The sequence below is a fragment of the Euprymna scolopes genome, chromosome 6 (assembly GCF_053919585.1).
Source record: "Euprymna scolopes isolate OS-2025 chromosome 6, ASM5391958v1, whole genome shotgun sequence".
Lineage (NCBI taxonomy): Eukaryota > Metazoa > Mollusca > Cephalopoda > Sepiida > Sepiolidae > Euprymna > Euprymna scolopes.
In genome coordinates, this window is record NC_136487.1 from 168,161,467 (window position 1) to 168,182,747 (window position 21,281).

The following is a 21,281-nucleotide window of genomic DNA, read 5'->3' on the forward strand; positions in this document are numbered from 1 at the left end:
AAACGTATATTCCATGAACAAAACTTCTTTTTTTTGGATGTGTACGCCTGTGGAACTCTGTTCTGTTTGTCTGTTTCCCCGCCTTCCTCCTCTTGAACCGCCCACTTAAGTAAGACACTTTATCGAATCTCCAATACTAACGAGTACTACGATACTATCCCATTGATTACTGTATACGCAATAACCATTACCCCAGAGTCGCTTCCGGGCCTTGATACGTTGGTACTACATTGTAAAAAACAAAGAAGCAAGATGCGAGGTTTAATCGTTTTCGCTAAGCAGGCATACATATATATGCATACCAAAAAAAAATAATCATAAGCAGAATTGCGTTAGCCAGTTAAAATTAAATATAAACCATTTCAGGCGATACTATGCATAAAAATGTACACTCCTCACTGAATATTAGAAAATAAATTACAGAATATATAAACTAAGTAAGGAATAACGTGATGATCTAAGCTTGACTTTTTGGATTTTTATTTGATATTATTTGATATTTATTTTGATTTTGATCCATATGTTTTTCTAAGTTTGCATATCGATTTTTCTTAAATGACGTACATTTATATACTCGTATATATCATCTCATAATAACATATCAACTATAATAACCTGTGAGATATAATCCATATTATATAATTGGTTTCACTGCTGTATCTATCTATATATCTATCTCTTTCTCTCCATCTCTCACTCCACTCTCTCACTCTCTCTCTCTCTCTCTCTCTCTCTCTCTCTCTCTCTCTATATATATATATATATATATATATATATATATATATATATACTTCAGAATAATGTAATGCAATGTCAACACCAATATAACCAAGGAAGTCTTTATAATAGTAGAATCATCCTTAAATTACCCACATAATTGCTAATAATCTCTACAAAAATATAATAATGTACCGTTCCTAATCTTCCACAGACAATAATTTCAAAAAATTATATTAAAATAAAACAAGCTCAACAACTTTCCCTAATTTAATACTTTATAATTTATTATTATTATTATTATTATTATTATTATTATTATTATTATTATTATTATTATAATATTATTATAATAATAATAATAATAATAATAATAATAATAATAATAATAATAATAATAATAATAATAATAATGCAGCTTCAACTACATTAATAGATAGCATTGAGGACACGGAGATACCCTATTCAATTAAATGGAGTATACTAAAAAAAAAAAAAAACACTAGATCATACACCCAAGGAGCTAAATAGCTAACAAGTAGTGTCGTTCTTCTTCGTCTTCTTCTTCTTTTTCTTCTTCTTCTTCTTCTTCTTCTCTATCTTCTTCTTCTTATTATTATTATTATTATTAGTAGTAGTAGTAGTAGTAATAATAATGGTATTATTGTTGATATAATTATTATTCATTTTATATTTATTTTTATTTACATAATTACTTTACTAATTTATTTATATTAATGGTATTATCATTGTTCTAATCTTATATTTAGTTTTAATATTACTGTTAAAATTATTATTATTTAAATTAAGATAAATTTCTATCTACATTATCATTACTATTATTATAAAATCATTATTATTATTAAAATTAATGATTATTATTATTATCATTATTATTAGTAGTATTATTATTATTTTATTATTATAACATCATTATCAAATACGCGTTGTTTAGTATTTTCAATACTTCAACACTTATTCTACATCCAAATTTTTGTGTGTATATTATAAGTGAAATGATATTATTTATACTTATAAAAAGCCCTGAGAAATGCTTGACGTATAAACGTGAGGTTAAGTAACATTTAAGCGGCAAATTTATTCATGAAGTATCCTGATTTGCATTTCTTCTCTTTTCTTTTTCTTACTTCTGCATATGCTTTTGCCTAGGTTTCCTTGCAAAATCTCTCTTTTCCTTTTCTGTCTCTTCCATCCCATCTTTATTTACTAATTGGTCAAATTGTCGGTATTTTCTTTTTCTTTGTCGGTTCTTTTTTTTTTCTTTTTCTCTTGTTTCTTTTCTTTACATCTCTCCAACCGCTACCTATTTAAATTTTAGAATAAGATTAAAATTAGATACATTTTTAGCCTGTGCTAATTTATAAGTATAATTCATGGCCATTTTTTCTTTCGGACTCATCATTTAAACAAAAGAGCAACCAAGGAATTATGCTTACTTCGGTGTGTTACCTTGTGCCGTGTAGATTCAATATAGGCATTGGATCCCTTTAAATTAGTGCTACCGAAGACGTTCACTTCGGAATATACCATATAATTTTGATATGAAATTCCATATACTTTTAATTTTGAACCAATATATAATTCCCCTTACTTTATGATTTAAAAACGTAAAAACATTTAATTATGAGTTTCTATGTTTAATATACTTCTTAAATTAGGTATACACCGTTATAATATTTGCTAATATTTTCTCTTCTGAAAAGATGGTTAGACGTTGAAAGTCTATAGGCGAAGGAGATATGTGTATTGAAATATATTCTTTGTTTTGCATATAATAAATTTCTATATTTGAAATGTAACGATTTCACCACCCATAATTTATTTTATAAATTATATATATATATATATATATATATATGTATATATATATATATATATATATATATATATATATATATATAGTTGAACGTATGTGTCTTTGTCTGTGTCCGAGTTTGTGTGTTCTCACGAATAGGCTACTATAGTGTTAACTACTTAAAAAAAATATTACATATAATGATAGAGAATTATTGAGCATCAAGAATGGGCATGTTTGATCTGGCAGAACGGTGGTTCCTAAAAATTGTGGGGTCTGCGTTCGCGCTTATCCCCCAAAAGTATGGAAAAAACCCAACGTTTTTGATATAGATGTGCATAAGTATAATGTGATAAGTATGTTTCCACTTAAATAGGGATGGTATAATACAATTGTGGGGTCTGCGATCGCGCCTGTACTCCATGGAAATATGGAACAAACTTTAACAGATACTTTTCATACCTATTTGCGTACGTATACTTTGATAATTATTTGTCCGTGTGAAGAAATATGGTGTAATAAAATGTTTGGGTGTTCGTTCGCGCCTGACCTCCATAGAACGGAAATATGTCGCAAAGTTTAACAAGGATTTTAAAAGGAGTGAGGGCCCACAATAACACCAAAAATTAATGCACGTTAGCTTTTATTTATTTATTTAGTTGAATCATATTGTCGAATAAATTCAACTCATAAATTCACATTCTTATTAAAGTGAACGCCAAAAAAAGAGTCAGAACTTTATACAATTCTCGATGCACATTTTGCATAACCCTGTTGTTTTACCTCTCCAATTGCACGTGGAACTATTTCGAAAATACATAAATACATAAATAAATTAAAACAAGAACGTTACTTGTTATCGTGTAAAAAGAAGGGAAAATATTGCTCACGTGATTACGTGTCTTATTAAAAAAAATAATAACCTTATTATTTTTATTTATATATCTGTTTAAGGTTTTTTGTCAGTGTACTAGAAGGAATTCACTTTATTACAACCCTTACTGTGTGTTCTTTCCATTACAATAGTACATCCCTAAATACGACGGGGCAATACTACACCGTCTAATACTGTAAAGGCTCAAGCAAAAGTTACGTTTAAACCAGGACCAAACTCAAAGAAAACCAACCTGTGTCCTCCCTTGAGGTTTGCATTTACTAATGTCCGCGGGCTTAGAACTAACTTAGAAGATGCCGAGTCATTTCTCCTTGTAAACACCCCGGACATCTTAGCATTAAGTGAAACTAACCTTCACTCCTCCATTCCCTCTAACCACTTAAACATGCCTGGTTATCTCCCACTCTACCGTAAGGACTCGGACAGACATATGTATGGACTTGGAGTCTATATTCGTAACACCCTCCCCCTGACTAGAGAAATAAAACTAGAATCAGAGGACCAGGCCTTTATGTGCTTCAGACTAAATATGCAACACAATATTAGCTACTTGTATTTTCTCTACCGCTCTACCTCAAACCAAGACTGTACCCTAATAAACCAAGTCTCAGACAGCATAGATATAGCACTCTCCCTCGATAATAGCGCACAAATACATGTATTTGGTGAATTCAATGTCCACCACAGTAACTGGCTAGGATTCTCTAATTATACAGACGTAGCTGGTAGCGCAACACATAGCTTCTCTATATCCCCTTCCCTATCTCAGTTGGTTACATTTCCGACACTTTTCCCAGACCATCACGATCAACATGCCTCACTTCTAGATCTCTTTCTGACAACAGTTCCAAATGACTGTACAACAAATGCCACCAGCCCACTCGAGAATGCTAATCACGCTGTAATAATAGTAGAAATCAGCCTAAATTTTTGCCCTAAAACTGAAGACCCACTACTCAAAACAACGAGGTATTACAAAAAGGCTGATTGGAAGCCATCAGGGAGCTCATCAGAGATGCCCCATGGCAAAATATATTTACTCTTCCAGCGGAACAGTGTGTAAATAAGACCACTGGATGGTTCAAAACTGCTATTGAAGCACATGTTCCCGCACGGAAATTCTATAGCAAGCCCAACTCAACGCTCTGATCCCCATCTGGCATCAATTGTGATGGATGGCTCTCGTCTGGGTGAGGCCCCGTGTTTTGATAAGCTTCTGGGTTTGACCTTTACTCCTGATCTGAAATGGAACACGTACATCAAGTCTGTTGCCAAGGTCGCTGGAAAGATGGTGGGATCCTTCTACCGCTCCAGAAGATATCTCACTACGGATGCAATTCTCTATCTTTATAAAAGCCAAGTACGTCCAAGGATGGAATACTGTTGCCATATCTGGGCAGGAGCTGCTAAATACAGCCTATCCTGCCTTGACAGAGTACAAAATAGACTTCGTGGCTTAGTGGGGGATGCCCTTTTCTCTCCCCTGCAACCTCTCTCCCACAGAAGAGACGTTGCGAGCCTGTCCTTGTTTTATCGTTATTTCCATGGCAGATGCTCGTCTGAACTCAAAACTCTGGTCCCCCCTCGCCAATCTTTCACGAAAAACACCCGTCTAGCTGAATCCACTGTGAAAAATTTCCCCCACTCTATATCTGTGCCTAAATCAAAACGCAGATTCCATGAACAAAGCTTCTTTCTTAGAACTGCACGCCTGTGGAACTCTGTTCCGTCTGCCTGCTTCCCTCCGGACTACAACTTGGATGTCTTCAAGTCCAATGTTGACAAATTCCTAATTAACCGCCCCCTTAAGTAAACATTTCAGCAAATCTCCTCACTAACGTAATGTACTTGCAATAACCCTTATCCCTGAGTGGCTTCCGGGCCTTGATAAGTGGTGATCACTGTGTAAAAAAACTCCCCCCCCAATGGTTTACTTCTGCTTGTGCAACTGCCATTTGTCAAAGGCAGCATTCGTTCCGCAGATTCAACCGACATAAGTCCAGCTCAAATAAACAGAAGTTTATAGAAGCTACAAATAATTGTAAGAGAGTGATAGAGACAGCTAAGAAAGATTACTCTGAAACCACCAGAAAACGCATCGAAGCACAGAATTTAGGAACCCGGGATTTTTGGAAAATCTACAACAACGTAGTAAATAATGGACAGTCAACTATTCCCCTCTATCAAACGATCATGAGGTTGCTCGCGCGGCAACTGACAAGGCTAATCTGCTTGCCAGTCGGTTTGCCTCAAACTCCACACTGAACTCGGTACACCACTCACTCCCTGATTTTCCTCTGCGAAACAACGCCTCACTAGACGATTTGAAAATCACCCCTTCTCAGGTACATGCTATTATAAAAAACCTAGACACCTCAAAAGCATCTGGACCAGATCTCATCCCGGCTGTGCTATTAAAAAAATGCTCTGCCGAGATTGCTCCAGTTCTCTCCAAACTTTACAATAAATGCCTTAACGAATCTTGTTTTCCCGACTGCTGGAAAACCGCCTCTGTGGTACCAGTCTTCAAGAATTCTGGTGAAAGAACTGACCCACTAAATTATCGCCCCATTAGCCTCCTTCCGCTTTTCGCCAAAATATGTGAGTCCTTAGTTAATCAAGCCCTAGTCCAGCACATAACAGCTGCTAAACTCCTGACTGACAAACAATATGGATTCAGGCAAGCCCGTTCAACAGCAGATATCTTAACTGTAGTTTCTGAACGTATATACCGTTCATTGGATAAAACAGGGGAGGGTAGAGCGGTGGCCCTCGATATATCTAAGGCTTTTGATAGGGTATGGCACGATGGTCTTCTAAGGAAAATTAGATCATATGGAATCACTGGAAGAATTCATAATGTAATTAAATCCTTCTTAAGTAATAGAAAAACCAAAGTTGTCCTCGACGGTCGTACATCCAAACAATACGACACAGATGTGGGAGTACCTCAGGGGTCTATCCTTGGACCTCTATTATTCCTGTTATTCATAAACGACCTCCCTGATAAAATTGTTTCGGAGATGGGTATATTTGCCGATGACACCACTCTCTATAACAGATATGAGGGGAAACCAAATGAACACATATCCAAGGAAATGGCAGAAACGCTAGAAGATGCCCTCCAATCTGTAGTGGAATGGGGGCAAAAATGGTTGGTCACATTCAATGCTGCTAAGACTAAGCTTGTTTCCTTCAATAACTACAAGACACCTTCTCTGCCACCAATAGCAATGGCCAAGAACGCATTACCTGAAAGTACGTCTTTAAAACTCCTCGGCCTAACGTTTACAGGGAATATGAACTGGAATAGATACATTGAGAGCGTTGCCAAGGCTGCTGCGAGGAAGGTTGGCTCCTTCTACCGTGCTAGAACACTATTTACGCCTGACAGTATCCTATACCTCTATAAGGCAACCCTTCGCCCATGTATGGAGTACTGTTGTCACATCTGGGCTGGTGCATCTGCTTATTGTCTCTCGCTCCTGGACAGGGTTCAAAAGAGAGTCGCCAACCTGTTAGGTCCTGAACTGTCATCTAGGCTTCAGCCTCTGTTTCATCGACGAGATGTTGCATCCCTCTGCCTGTTCTACATATACTTCAATGGTGAATGCTCTGACGAACTGCAAACACTTGTACCTCCCCGACGTAACTACCCCCGACAAACCCGACAAGCTACTAAGTCTCATCCCTTTACAGTAGAGATCCCTAGCTGCAAGAAAGCCTTTTACTCCAATAGTTTATTCCCCAGAACTGCGGGTCTTTGGAACTCCCTTCCGGGATTCTGCTTTCCCAACTGCAATGATATGCAGACGTTCATGTGTAATGTTAACAAATATTTTTCTACTCATCTCCGTTCAAAATTACCCCGCTAATTAAGTCCCTGATAGTAGTCCCCTGCTTCAAAGTGGCACTGTGCCTTGTTTGGGGTGAAAATTGAATTTAAAAAAAAAGTGAAAAGAAGCGGTTCTGTTTTAAAAGGGCGCCATTTTCCTTTTATTCATATTCATATCGATTATTTGTTTAAAAAACTAAAGTTATTACGTGTTTACTTTTTTAATATCCCATTTTGCTGTTTCAGATTATACTACTAAAGTAAGTAAAGCTTCGATATTTTTAAAAACTGTTTTTCTTTCTTTTTCAATATTTCGTCGATATTATTTAGTAAGAGTGTTTAGCAGAAAAGTCAACAAACTATTACGCGAAAAAATAAATATACAAAAAATAAATGTTACCATAATCAATAAAATACGAATTCATGTTTTTTTTTTAAATAGTTTTTATTGCTCTTTAGTTGAAATACTCTCAGCGAACCGAAAGTAAAGCGAAATTTTAGGTGATAACTACTTAAACGAATGCTTCTATAAACTAGACATGCCATACTCGAATATTCCTCAAGCACAAAATAACGGAAAACATTAAAATATTTTTATAAATAATCCATTACGTTGACGGAACTGTCTTTAATTGTTTACACAGAATGCTTAGGTGACCCTCCTTCAAATTAAAAACGTGGATCTCCATTTCAAAGTTGCTGCCATTTTGATTTCTTTTTAAACCGATTCGTGAGTTAAAAAATAAATTACAAACTACTTAGAAATACAAAACTATGACCTTTTCTACAATAAAAATAACTTTTGTTGTCTATGGTAACATTTATTTCTTGCATATTTACATTATTATATATATATAACATTTACTCTTTGTAAGGAAACGTCATCTTGTTGGTCACTCTCGGTTACGAATGGAAACAAAGTTGATATAAAAAATATATATTTTCGCGAATATTATCTTTATTTTCATCATATTTTTCTTAGGGTAACATTTTTGAGTATCAAAACCTATCTCGTTACAACCCCTCCCCCTTTTCATAACCTATCAACCTTTCATTAATCATAGCCTATTATCTGTAGGCTGTTTTTGAACACAGTCAACGACAGGTACTCCTGCTAGTATATATATATATATATATATATATATATATATATATGAATAAGAATAATATGTTGAATATGAAAACAAATATATAAATATACATGTATCTCTCTCTCTCTCTCTCTCTCTCTATATATATATATATATATATATATACATATATATATATATATGTGGGTGGGTATGTGTGTATATATACATATATATATACACATATATACATACATATACATATATATATATATATATATTATTTCTGTTTTTTTATTAAAATTGTATACACCTTGTTACACTATAGTTTAAATTCAATAAAGTTATTTATTTGAAAATTAAATCTTAATTCATGATTGTTTACACGAACATTTCTGAGATTTTTTTTTTACACGGTGGTCACCACTTATGAAGGCCCAGACACGACTCAGGAATAAGGGTTATTGCAAATACAATACATTACTGTGGAGATTTAATGAAGTGTCTACTTAAGGGGGCGGTTCATTAGGAATTTGTTTGCGTTGAACTTGAAGATATCCGGGTGGTAGTCCGGTGGGAAGCAGGCAGACGGTAAAGAGTTCCACAGACGTACAGTTATAAAAAGTAGTTTTGTTCATGGGGTCTACGTTGTGATTTAGGCATGTTATATATTGGTTATCATTGAAGGCCCCATTTACGTTTGGTGTATAACATAAAAATGGATTCCGTGTGCGTATAATTGTCTCTAATATAAATGGTTGTGTGTTTGTTGTATCATAAAGGGAATCGTGTGTGTGACATGTATTTTCAGAACCTACCTCTGCTTCTTCAAAACGGACCGTCTCGAAATTTATCATCCTGGAGGGAGACTTGATACCTGTTTGACGAAGATTTATCACTCCAAGACGATGAAATTGTTTTATAGTCTTTATTTCACTTTCCCCAGAGGTCCTGCAGAAGGTGGAAGTGAAATCTGCCTGTGTGGGGGTTCTTCTTCTACACACGTCAGCGTTCGTATCCCCCCTCCCCAGTTAAGAGGGAGAGACAACGGAACAACCGTCCGTCTTCTTCAAAGCCCAAATCAAATCTCACCGATCTAGCCAACCTGCCTGACCACTTCACATATACGTAATCTGGTCAGCTGATCTTCGGTTCTGGTAAACGTGTCTACCTCCACGTTTACTCACCTCTCTCTCTCTCTCTTTCTCTCTCTGTTACATCTCTCTCTCTGTAACATGCAGAGATAAAGAGTGGGGAAAATGTTTGACAGTTGATTCAGCTAGACGAGTGTTTTTCGTAAAAGATTGGGGAGCGGGGACCAGAGATTGGAGTTCAGACGATCACCTGCAATGGAAATAACTATAAAATAAAGATAGACTCGTTGCATCTCTTCTGTGGGAGAGAGGTTGCAGGGAAGAGAAAAGGGCCCCCCATTAAGCCACGAAGTCTATTTTGTACTCTGTCAACGCAGGATAGAATGCTTTTAGCAGCTCCTGCCCAGATATGGTAACATTATTCCATCCTTGGACGTACTGGGTTTTTATATAGATAGATCATTGCATCAGTAGTGAGATATCTTCTGGAGCGGTAGAAGGGTCCCACAATCTTTCCAGCGACCTTGGCAACAGACTTGATTTATGTTTTCCATTTCAGATCAGGAGTAAAGCTCAAGCCCTAAGGCTTTTCGAAACCTGGGACTGCTCCCAGAAGAGAGCCATCCATTTCAATTGGTGCCAGATGGGGATCAGAGCATTGATGATGTAAAGATAGGAGTTTGGTTTTAGATGCATTAAAGGTAACCAGCCAAGTCTTCCCCCGCTGAACCACACGCTCGAGATCAGAGGAGAGAGAGTTGGAGAGAACTGTCGTATACAGATTTTGATGTGTTGCCGTAGATGATTGTGTCATCAGCATAGATGTCAGCGAATGATTTAAGTATGTGGGAGATTATTGATGTAGATCAGGAAAAGAGTTGGGCCTAGGATGGACGCTTGATGGGCTCCAGCTTCAGCTATTGAAGGCCTCTGATTTTTGTCCATCGATAATTACTATTATGAGCCTATCAGAGAGGAGTGATTTAATGATAAAGTAAACATTTCCAGTCATACCGTAGCTGGAAATCTTGTGAAGTAGGCCCTTATGCCATACCTTTTCGAAGGTCTTTGATATGTTAAGAGCAATTGTTCTAGAAAGGATGCCTTTGTCAAGAGATTCGATTATCATATGAGATGTAACCGTTAGCCCATCTGCGGTAGATATTGCGTGCAACTAAGAAGGTTATTTCTGGTGAGGTGGTTGACTATTTCTTTATTTAATATGGAGTCCAGCAACTTACTCATAACACACAGGAGACTTATTGGCGTATACTGACAGGAAGATGACTTATCACCTGAATTCTTAAATACAGGGCATACAGATGAGGGTTTCCAGGGCGTTGGAAAACACTTCTCCTTAAGGCAACGCTTAAACAGTTTCATAAGTATGGGGGAAAGTTCTGGTTGAAGCTTTTTTAACACTATAATTGGGATTTCTTTAATTCTCTCTCATAGTTTTAATTATTTTGGTCATAATCAATACTTTAATATCAATTGCTTTGCTGTAGTGTTCAACTATTAATAATAAAAATGCCCAATATCCTTCTTCTTTTTCTTATTCTTCTTCCTGTTATTATTATTATTATTATTAGTAGTAGTAGTTGTAGCAGTAGTAGTAGTAGTAGTAGTAGTATTGCCCGGTATAAACCGAGGGTGGACCTATAAATTTACCTTCGTCACTTTACCTGGCGGCACTTTCCTTAATAACTACGCTTTTGAATCTTTTTGGAATTTTGCACAAACATTAAGAATTATATGAGTAAAAAAAAACTGGCAAAACGAATTTTTCAGGAAAATTCCAGTTGCCAGCGTAGGGGTAACTTTCCGGTTACAATGGCGTAATTAAACCACTATATTTTTTAAACTACTTTACACTATTTAGGCAAAATGTCTTGTCTATATCTATTTAGATATTTAAATGTGAATTCATCACCATGAAAATATATTAAGGCCAACGGGACTTTTAGGGCTAAATGGATGAAAAGGCAAATGATGGACTTAGTTATTTCTTTTTTTTTTCGCATGGTGCAGCATGAAAATTTACATAGGTTTTCGCCGAAAACTTTACCATTTGTTAATTTTTCTCAGGAGTTGTAACTTAAATTAAGCAATTTAAATTTTCTCAGTTTCATGATTTTTGTTTGTTTTACTACTTTATCAGTTTCTATATGTTCGGCTGACACCTTATGCTCACATTGTATTATTTCTAGCATTCAACAAACCGTTGTGTATTCTTATTCATAACATTTTATATCTCTAATTTTTTTCCAAGATTTTGACACTGTAAATATTGCTCTATTATTGGCGTTATCCTGACCTTCATCTTTCATATATCTTTCAGCTTTCTGGCTACATGTGTATTTGCCCTGCTTCGTAGTCGCCTTGATATTTACCTTGTCGTTTGCTTAAACAGAAACACGTAAAATTTGGCATGGTCTTATCTTATTGTTTATTAATATGACACCCATTTTTTTTCTTGGATTATATTATATTCTAGTGCATGTATGCCCCATAGCATTTATAGTTTTTTCAATTTTCTGGATGTTTAACATCCAGTTGCTTGCATTATTCCCAGTATACTACTTTCTCTAATTGATTGTGTTCAGTATGATATTTTTGTGTTAGTTTTGCACAATCGCTTATTATATGTTTCACTATTTCACTGTTTGTACACAGAGTTTGTATTTTCTATTGTCTTGTGTTCTGTCGGTATTTGAGTTAATGCGGTTAGTTCTTATCGTATCATTGTCTTTTGTGGATGTTAGTAGGGATTCAGTTATTTGCTTAGGTTTCATTTTTGTAGTCAAATATTTTGTTAGTTTCATCTTTTTAATGTTTATAAATCGTCCGTACATCTGATTTGTTTTACATTTTTCGTTTCCCGTTATATGTTGTGTGTCTCTGTTATCTGTCTTGTTCATTTCTTCAGCTTTCCTCGCGGCGGTAATTATCTTTTCATTTTTCTAAATTATGTATTTTTATAATTACATTTTTCATGTATTCAATGATACCAGTTTTGTGTCTCTCTCGTTTTACCATAGAGACGGTCGGCATAATATATTTTAGGGTAGTGCATTATGCATGACCATAAGTTACCTGATTTTCTGGTCGAGACGCCTCGGTTATTTTCTAGTCCGGGTTGTCTTACGAGTACAACTTCCAATGTATTAAGATCTTTTATCTTGACATCTTAACAGGTTAACTTAGAAACTAAAATATATTACCGAACAACTGTGCGACAATATATTTTAGTTTCTAAGTGTACCTGTTCTTCTGATGTATTCTTGATTCATTTTTACATTAATTTCTCTTGTTTGGATTATATCTGCTTTGTAGTACTCAAAAATATGTTTAACTCTCATGTACACCAGGTCATTTATTTTTCCCTTTATAATATTGTACAATTTAGCACTTTCTTATTAAATAGTCAAAATGGATCATGGCTATAATAATCCATGGTGGCAAGTGGGAATCCTGTTGGGAGATAACCCTATTTTATTTTCGTCCACTTCATTCGTTGTCAGTTACAATGTTCACATTAGATGTTCAACCAAGTTGCTAATAAAGATTCGTATTTTATACATGTTCAGGCCTTCAATTATGTACACTAGAGGGGTCCTGTAATACGTTTAGTGTAGTCGATCCATACATTCTCTTCATTTTACCAAATTTTCTCCTTTTTGTCACTCTGCAAGTAGTCCACCATTATGAAGGAAGTTCCAAATTTGTTCCCTTAGTTAAGCTGATTCTTTGTCATATGTGGTAAGTAAACATATTATAGGAATGTAGCTGCTAGGGGTGGAACTTTGGCTATATTTTTAAGTGCCTGCATTGTTTTACATTTGGTCGTACATTCTGGCACGTCTGCTTCGTTAATATCTTTTATGTTTCGAGTGAGTCTTCCCTGTAGCGTCAATAATGTGTTAACCTCACAAGCGCGAATCCCGTCGTAATTTGCTATTCGTCAGTTGACAACTTTTCCTGGTGTTCTTTGATAGTTTTATTATATCTACTTTTATTTCCTATATCGCTTTTTTCATATCTTTCAGCAATTTGAAATTTATATCTTTTCGGCGTTTCCATACCTTACTACTGTAGAGCGTTTATTTGTCGAGCCCGATCGCCCTGTTTTATTGTGATTCCACTTTACATATTATATACTTAATTATTATAAGTATTTATTATTATTATTAGTAGTAGTAGTAGTATGAGTAGTATTAGTAGTAGTAGTCATACACTAGGATTACTCGAAAAAGTCATTATCGAAATTGCACTGGAAAAAAACCTGTTGTGATTTCTGGGGTCTTATTTACATACAATCTCAAAACATTTCCATTTGTCACGAACTGTTTCGAGTACAATTGCAAAATAATTTGTGTTATAGCAACAGCTGTTTACCATTGGTTTATCGTTGGAAGTGTCTCTTTGTCTTGCATTAAAACCGCAGAGGCATGGCTATCGGTTTCTCTTTAGTCTTTCCTCATAACTTGTTCCTTATTTGTTTAATGTGGTGCCCGTTTGTAGTGACACTCACACAAAAAAAAACTTGAACATATATATACATATATATATATATATATATATATATATATATATATATATATATATATATATATTCTGTCTGTGTATTTTTATGGTTTTTTTCTGCTGTATTAATGAGTCAAATGCATTTTACCCATGCAATAGTTCCCTAGTACAAAATCACAGCTAATCAAATAATGATATTTTATATGCTTTACAAATAACAATGAGGGTTCATTTTCCCTGGTGGCTAGTTTGTTTTACACCATCATTAATGTACATAATTTATATTATAGAATTTTGAGAAGAGGCAATGGAGGGTTTAAATATAAGGTAGAGAATTGTGAACATACATTAATTCCCGTGCAACGATACCTAAACAAAAATATTTTACATTGACGCATATAACCGAATGGGGATGAGCTTCAGTCTTTGCCAGACTATGGATACCCATGAAGGGATTCCTGCGCGTAAAATTATTGTGGCAGGAGGTGCGCACTCTCCAACCACGCATCTCCTGAGTCGACATTGGTTTATACCAGTGGCAAGTGAATGTATGTACAAGTCGACTGGAAACAAACGCCGAGATCAGCGGAGAGATAATACAGCGCCTAGAATTCCCAAATCGTCACCCATCTGGTACTAACCAGGTTCAACGTTTCTTATCTTCGGTGATCTGACGGGAACCGGTGTGTCAACGCGATTATGCCGTATATATTTCCGGATGTCACTGATTACTTCGTGCATCTACCTGTAAGGATTGGAACTAATTTAAAAGAACAAGCCCATTGTTTCATTACATAAATTAGGTCAACCTACTTGTGTGTCTTTTCACCCTCTGTATATTTAGATATAAATGCACACTATTGCTCCCCAAAACAAGTGTACTTAAGTCAGCAAATAGGTTTACTTAAGTAGAGGGAAAATGACTTCTTTTCATGTTGTATTCATTTAGTTTAAAGAAATAAGGTTACGTGTTGCGTTTTTGATGAACTCTTCTGAAAAATATATTTTTTTTTTAACAAAACAAAATAATGAAAATAATTTCCGTGAAAACATTTCAAAATAGATTGCTGAAGGAGAAAGCATTTTTATCGCTAAAAAGCAATACTTATTCAAACATCACAAAACCACACGCATTACAATGTCGTGTATGCGTATTCGTCTGTAGTAGATATAAATGATGTACACATACATCGTTTTCTAGGATAATGAACGATCACAAGAACGTTTACATATTGGTATGAATTGAAACATATGTGGAAATGTTTATATAATTTTACATGCGGAAATTTAAGCTATACTCACAAACGGACCATAATGAATACGGAGATGACATCTATTATCCATAAGTGATGTAATGTGGGATATATTATGTTGTATGCAAAGGTGTAAGATAATTATGGAACTCTTCGCAAACAATTCATATTCCTTCAAATTTGTTAACTTTTATAAAATATTATTAAGTATTAGTTTGATATTTCTGCTCAACTTCAATTTCTTAATATAATTACGACATAATCAGGTTTATATATAATTTTACCTTTGATGACCGAAGTTAAGCAACAATAAGCATGATCAGTACCAAATAGTGATACAGTGGATATACTAGGCGCTATATATATATATATATATATATATATATATATATATATATATATATATATTTATATATATACATATATATATATATATATATATATATATATATATATATACATCTGTCAAAGTAAAAAATAAAGCGACCTTTTCCTCTGTAGTTTGTAGTGACCCTTGTAGAAAGTCGACATCGCACTGGCCAGTAAAACACGAGATATTAGAACGCAAGTTACTAATGTAGTACGGAAACAATCATGAATACTTCTTTTTATGGTTTCGTAGGGCGTTGTGATGAGTAGATTATTCATATAATACATTGGTCAAACTAATCATCAAGTACAAAATAAAAATCTGAACCTCATTGTGTGTACAACTGCAAAATAAATATGCAGTAATACATACAGAAAAGTTTCTAGAAAACGTGAAAATAGCGTTTTGAATCGTGAGTAACGATGATAACATGAATGTTTTGATGACAAATATAGTAGGAAGGTAAGATTTACCAATGCGTGCACGTACCAAGATACAACTTAGATTAATAAGTAATAATTTAAATATTGTTTATGTTTGCAGATTAAAAGATGAAACGGTTGTATAAAATGTGACGAAAAGAAATGTGGCAGCTTGTAATTCCATTGATTCACCCTCCAATAAGGCATTACATACACAAAAGGTAAGAATAAATATCGTGAATTTAATTCTGTCAACATAAAAATAAAACAAGTATGAATGTAAATCCCATAATATTTGGATATAGAATTGCATTGTATATTGTATTTATTCTCAAGCAATTTATCCATGGAGAATATAAGGAAAGTTGTCTCATGAAACTGAAAATTAACTCTAACAAAGTGTGCTTCAAACTTCAAATACAATTCCGCATTATGTCAATTTCATCTTATGTATAACATCTACTCTGAAAAATAATTTAAAAAACTACAGAATCAATACGCCCAGCCACAAGAATGTGTATTCTTTCTTTTTCTGTTTTTTTTTGTTTTTACATTTTGATAGATTTTTATAATAAAAATACGACCCTTTTTCATCAAGAAAAAGAAAGTGTTTTGTATTTCAATGTTCGAGCGAGCATTTTTCGGAGGAAAATGAGGATTTCTATTAGTTGACTAATGCTAAGTCTTGTTGTCAAAGTTTCCTATGCATTTCATCCATTTGTAAGCAGTATTACTTCGCCGTAATTGTTTAACTTACATTAATGAAACAAAAACTGTAAGAATGAAACCCGTCATAGACGAACAAATTGTAACTTTGGCTTCGAAAAGTGTCGTGGAGCTTCTTTGGTATCTAACAATTAAGTTTAGCATAAGCGATTGTCGTAAGAACCCACTTTTGATGGCTGGTAACCATACTGCTGAGACACGTTTGTAGGACACCAATTTATCCATTTTTTTTCTTTCTTATCACTCTGAAATCGTTAGAAATCCTCGTACACGTTATGCCTAATCACGAGGCGAGTTGTGCGTGGATTGGCTTTCTTTATTGGTCGCTGTCAACATTCGATAGCCGACCACTTCGCTCATATTTAATATAGTCCTCGCGGGCACGGAACTTTTTTTAACAATCATTTTGCTATGAATTCAGTAGTAGTCCCCAGGCATAAGGTTTCGTTGATATCGCGAGCTATTTTAGCAGCTTTGCTGACTAACTTAAATTCAAATGAGGAAATTATGCGAAATTGCTCTTTATACGTTTGTAAAAAAACGTTCTTGAGAAAAAGAGAGTGTTTTAAAACAATTGTAAGTTAAGCGGTTAAATAAAGTTAAAAACATTTAAAAACTAACATATAACGTTTTTCTAAATAAAGATTTAAAAATACATCATTTGAATCCAAATTTGAAAAAAAAAATCCGCAAGAACATTCTTGTCAAGCTACCGTACTATAATGACCTAGCGACGACTATAATTAAGTCTGGTGACGTCATCAACATCGATATGTTGAAATTTTTCGCCACCACCCACTTTAGAGTGTCTCCTAACGCAAAGACAATGCGTTTAGAAAATTCTGCTCTTAAGCGTGCATTATGTGAAAGTGTTGCTGACAAAGTTAGAGTTACGAGAACGTAAACCTGTCCATAATATTAAGGATTTAGAAAAAAAGTTAACGTTTATAGATAAAACATTATTGAACTTCTATTAGGCAAGACAACACCATCATTATATGCCATCTGAAGAGATGCCCATGCCCCCCCCAAAAAAAATGTCTATGGTGATTGAACCGGACTTGGCCGTTAGAGTGTTCTGTAGTGATGGTGGAAGGAGTGTGATAGGGGAGTAGAGAATTGCTAAACATGTCACAGAGGAAAATACTCTGCAGATTTTGATGGAAAACATTTAAAAAAATGGGCATCGAAGAAATGAAACTTCTAATATAAATTCTTTATTAAAATTAATCTTTTCATTTTGGCTATTAGTGCAAGATGAATCATTTAAATATTTTAATGCCATTAAGTTCATATATGAACAAATTAACATAATCGCAATGAATAAGGTTAATTATTCGAGTGAAATGATGGTATTTTTTCTTATTATATTACTGCTCCCTTAGAGGGTACAAACAGTTAAGATACAGTAAAAATGTAATTTTACCATGCTATTCAACCAGTCGAAGATTAACCTTATCAACTTCTATGAATCCTGTCATTGAACAACATGATAACAATTTTCTCATGTATATTAAAAGTAAGTTCAAGTTACTTATGCAGAATTACACCACAGTATCTTTACTTGTTGATGAAATACATCTCAAACCTTATCTTGATTATAAAGGTGATAATATTGTTGGCTTAGCTACCAATGGAAATGCACCTGCCACAAGTGCATTTGTTTTTATGCTTAGCAGGGTATTCTCACAATATAAGGATGTTCTGCATGTTCTGCCAACTAAATGTCTTATACCTAAGAACTTATTTGACATAATTAAACGTGTAATAATTGGGTGAGAAGATATAGGGTTCAAAGTATTATCTGTTATAACAGATAATAATGCAATAAATAAAAAAAGTTAAGTCTTTCTTTCGAGATCATCAAAACTTTCAATTGTATATCCCCATCCAGTTAGAACGTCTAGCTGTTTTCTTCTTATTCAACTCATTGCATACATTAAAACGCATTAGAAATAATTAGCTTGGCCAAAAAGATGAACGTAAATGCATGATGTTCCCAAAGTTTTGTTATAATGTAAATCATGAATCAGATAACATCCAATGTGCTCCATTTTCTAGTTTACATAAAGTTTGTGTCCTAAAATCTCAATCACCCGTGAAATATTGATATAAGTTAACTTCAAAAGCTTTTTTTCCGACTACATTTGAAAGGCAGAATGTTAATTTCGTTTTGCAAATTTTCGACGAATATACTATTCAAGGTTTGCTAACCTTAGGAAAACAGGAATGCTTGCCAAATTATTCAGAAATCGCAAAATACATTCAAATATTTTATATTTTGTGAGTAATACAGAATGTGAAAACACCATATAAAAGTTGCTACTTCGTAACAAATATGCTAATCCACTTACATTAAAAATCATAATTAAAGTTTCCTAAATGTGTTCTGTGACTGGTTAGAAACTTGGAATAGCATACCTGGAAGAACTGGTACCATATACTGCGTTGCACCATACACCTTACCCAATTTTAGAATTGACTAAATATTGTATAAATGTACTGAACATGGTGTATATATTACCAGGAATGTTTCAGACAGATAACCCTGAAGAAAGGTTTGACCAGTATCGACAACTTAGTGGAGGTCAGTATAATATATTGATACGTCAGGTGTATGAATGTGAAAAAAAATCAGAATGCTGGCAGTTGTATAATTGATCTTACTAAAAATAATCGAACTATTGAATTGAAAAATTTAAAAGAAACTAACTTGGGTGAAATTGCAAGGGAGCAAGAGTTACATGTTTTAAATTTAATATAGCTGCAACCTAAGATGATGTTAATCAATGCACGGAAGTAATTCCTGTTATATTATACTTAGAAGGTTTTTGCTGTCATGCAGTTTAAAAAAAAAACTGAAATGCTATAACTGCAAATATTTAATATCCAGGAGAGAGGGTATTGAAAAAATAGCTGAAATAAACAGCTACTTTCAGATTATAAACAAAGGTTCATTGATATACCCAAATAATGTAACTAATAATTGTGTCTTATATAATTATATAGTTATAAACAAACTTAGAAAATGCGATTCGTTTTTACATTCGATTCATCAGAGAAAATTAGCCATGTACATAACTTTACAAATTTTGCCTGATCAAAATCGATTATTTCATGTTGACTCTTAGCTAAATAACCACTCGTTCATACTTTAGCGTATGTTAAAAACCGTGGCACTTCAGATATAATGCCACATGAGGTCGAGGGAAGCGACGTCCTCAGATCCGTAGAATACTCTCATCCGTGTGTTTTAAATCACACCTCTAATAACTGCTAGCAATGTCAGACACAATTCGTTTCGAAGCCTATCCGTTGTTGGCGCCCAATTGTTACAGACATTGATGGGAATCAAAGTTAATTACGATATGTTCAGTATGCGAACAATGAGATATGTAGCTAACTCAATCATCATCACCGCGAATCGACAATAAACGAAGGTGTGACATAAAGGCTTTACTTCATCGCCGCATCGTTTACACATAGACGAAATCTCCAATTCAGCTGAGTTAAGTTACTTACTGATCCAGAGAGCATCTCGATTTACCATACAGGCCAAGGGGGCCTCATCGTCAGTGAGGCATCCCGACCCAGTAGCCGACGCCAGGTTGAGCGGAGCTGCCTCTTCATCAAAGAGAGCCCCTCACCGATTACATCAATTACGGATCCCTTCCTAAAACCCGATATAATGCTTTTCGGGATAACAGCAGAGCGTAAGATATGCTTTCCTTTACTATTAAGCACTCGGATAGAAGGAGAATTGTGCTCAGACAACCTGTGTTCCTCCCCTTCGGTCTCTTGCACCACCCTCATGAGCGGAAAATCCTTCTTGGTTTCCTCCTCCGGGGACCACCTTTTTCGCTATTCTGTGTGCACATTCGGTCTAGGTAGTAGAACCGCAGAGTGTGGAACCGAATTTCAACGTTTGACATAGCTAGACCGCCTTAAGAAGGATGGAGATAACAGATATCGTGACAGATCATAGGGAACCTTTCCAAGCCATAAGAAGTTGAAAAGAGCCCTCTGCAAATATAGCAGAGTATCTGACGGAATTAGACGCATTGATAGACTATAAATAAAATTGGATAGATGTGGGTATTACACACCTCCGCTCTCCCCTTTAATAAAACGTTTCTACTGAGTCACAGCGCGGATGCGGATGATACCGCTTTCAGAACCTCCGACCAATTTTTCTCAAGCTAAGGGTCAGGAACAAAATCAGATGTCGAATATCTTGCAAAGCCCGTCGCTCCAACTAAAAGGCGATACCCCTCCAGGCACCGGTGCGCAACCACGAAGTCTTGTTGCAGTTAATTTTGATCCCTGTTACCATTTCATACAATCCGATTTCTACATCGACGACACTAATCTCAGCATTGCTCGTTACAAGCACTGTTACATCGTCAGCGTAGGCGGAATACTTTACCTGAGCATCCAAATCTGGCAAAGCAATTCCACGTCGGACCGGATTCACCATTAGTCTGCTCAGAAAAGGTTAATTCGCAGTCATATACAACATGAGTGATAACAGCCACCCCTGAGCAATTGAACGTGAC

General features: G+C 34.9%; 1 pseudogene; it reads right to left on the reverse strand.

Annotated features, from left to right (window-relative positions):
- Positions 1–14,547: 14,547 nt before the first annotated feature.
- On the reverse strand, positions 14,548–14,664 carry LOC145278371 (5S ribosomal RNA; annotated as a pseudogene).
- Positions 14,665–21,281: the final 6,617 nt, after the last annotated feature.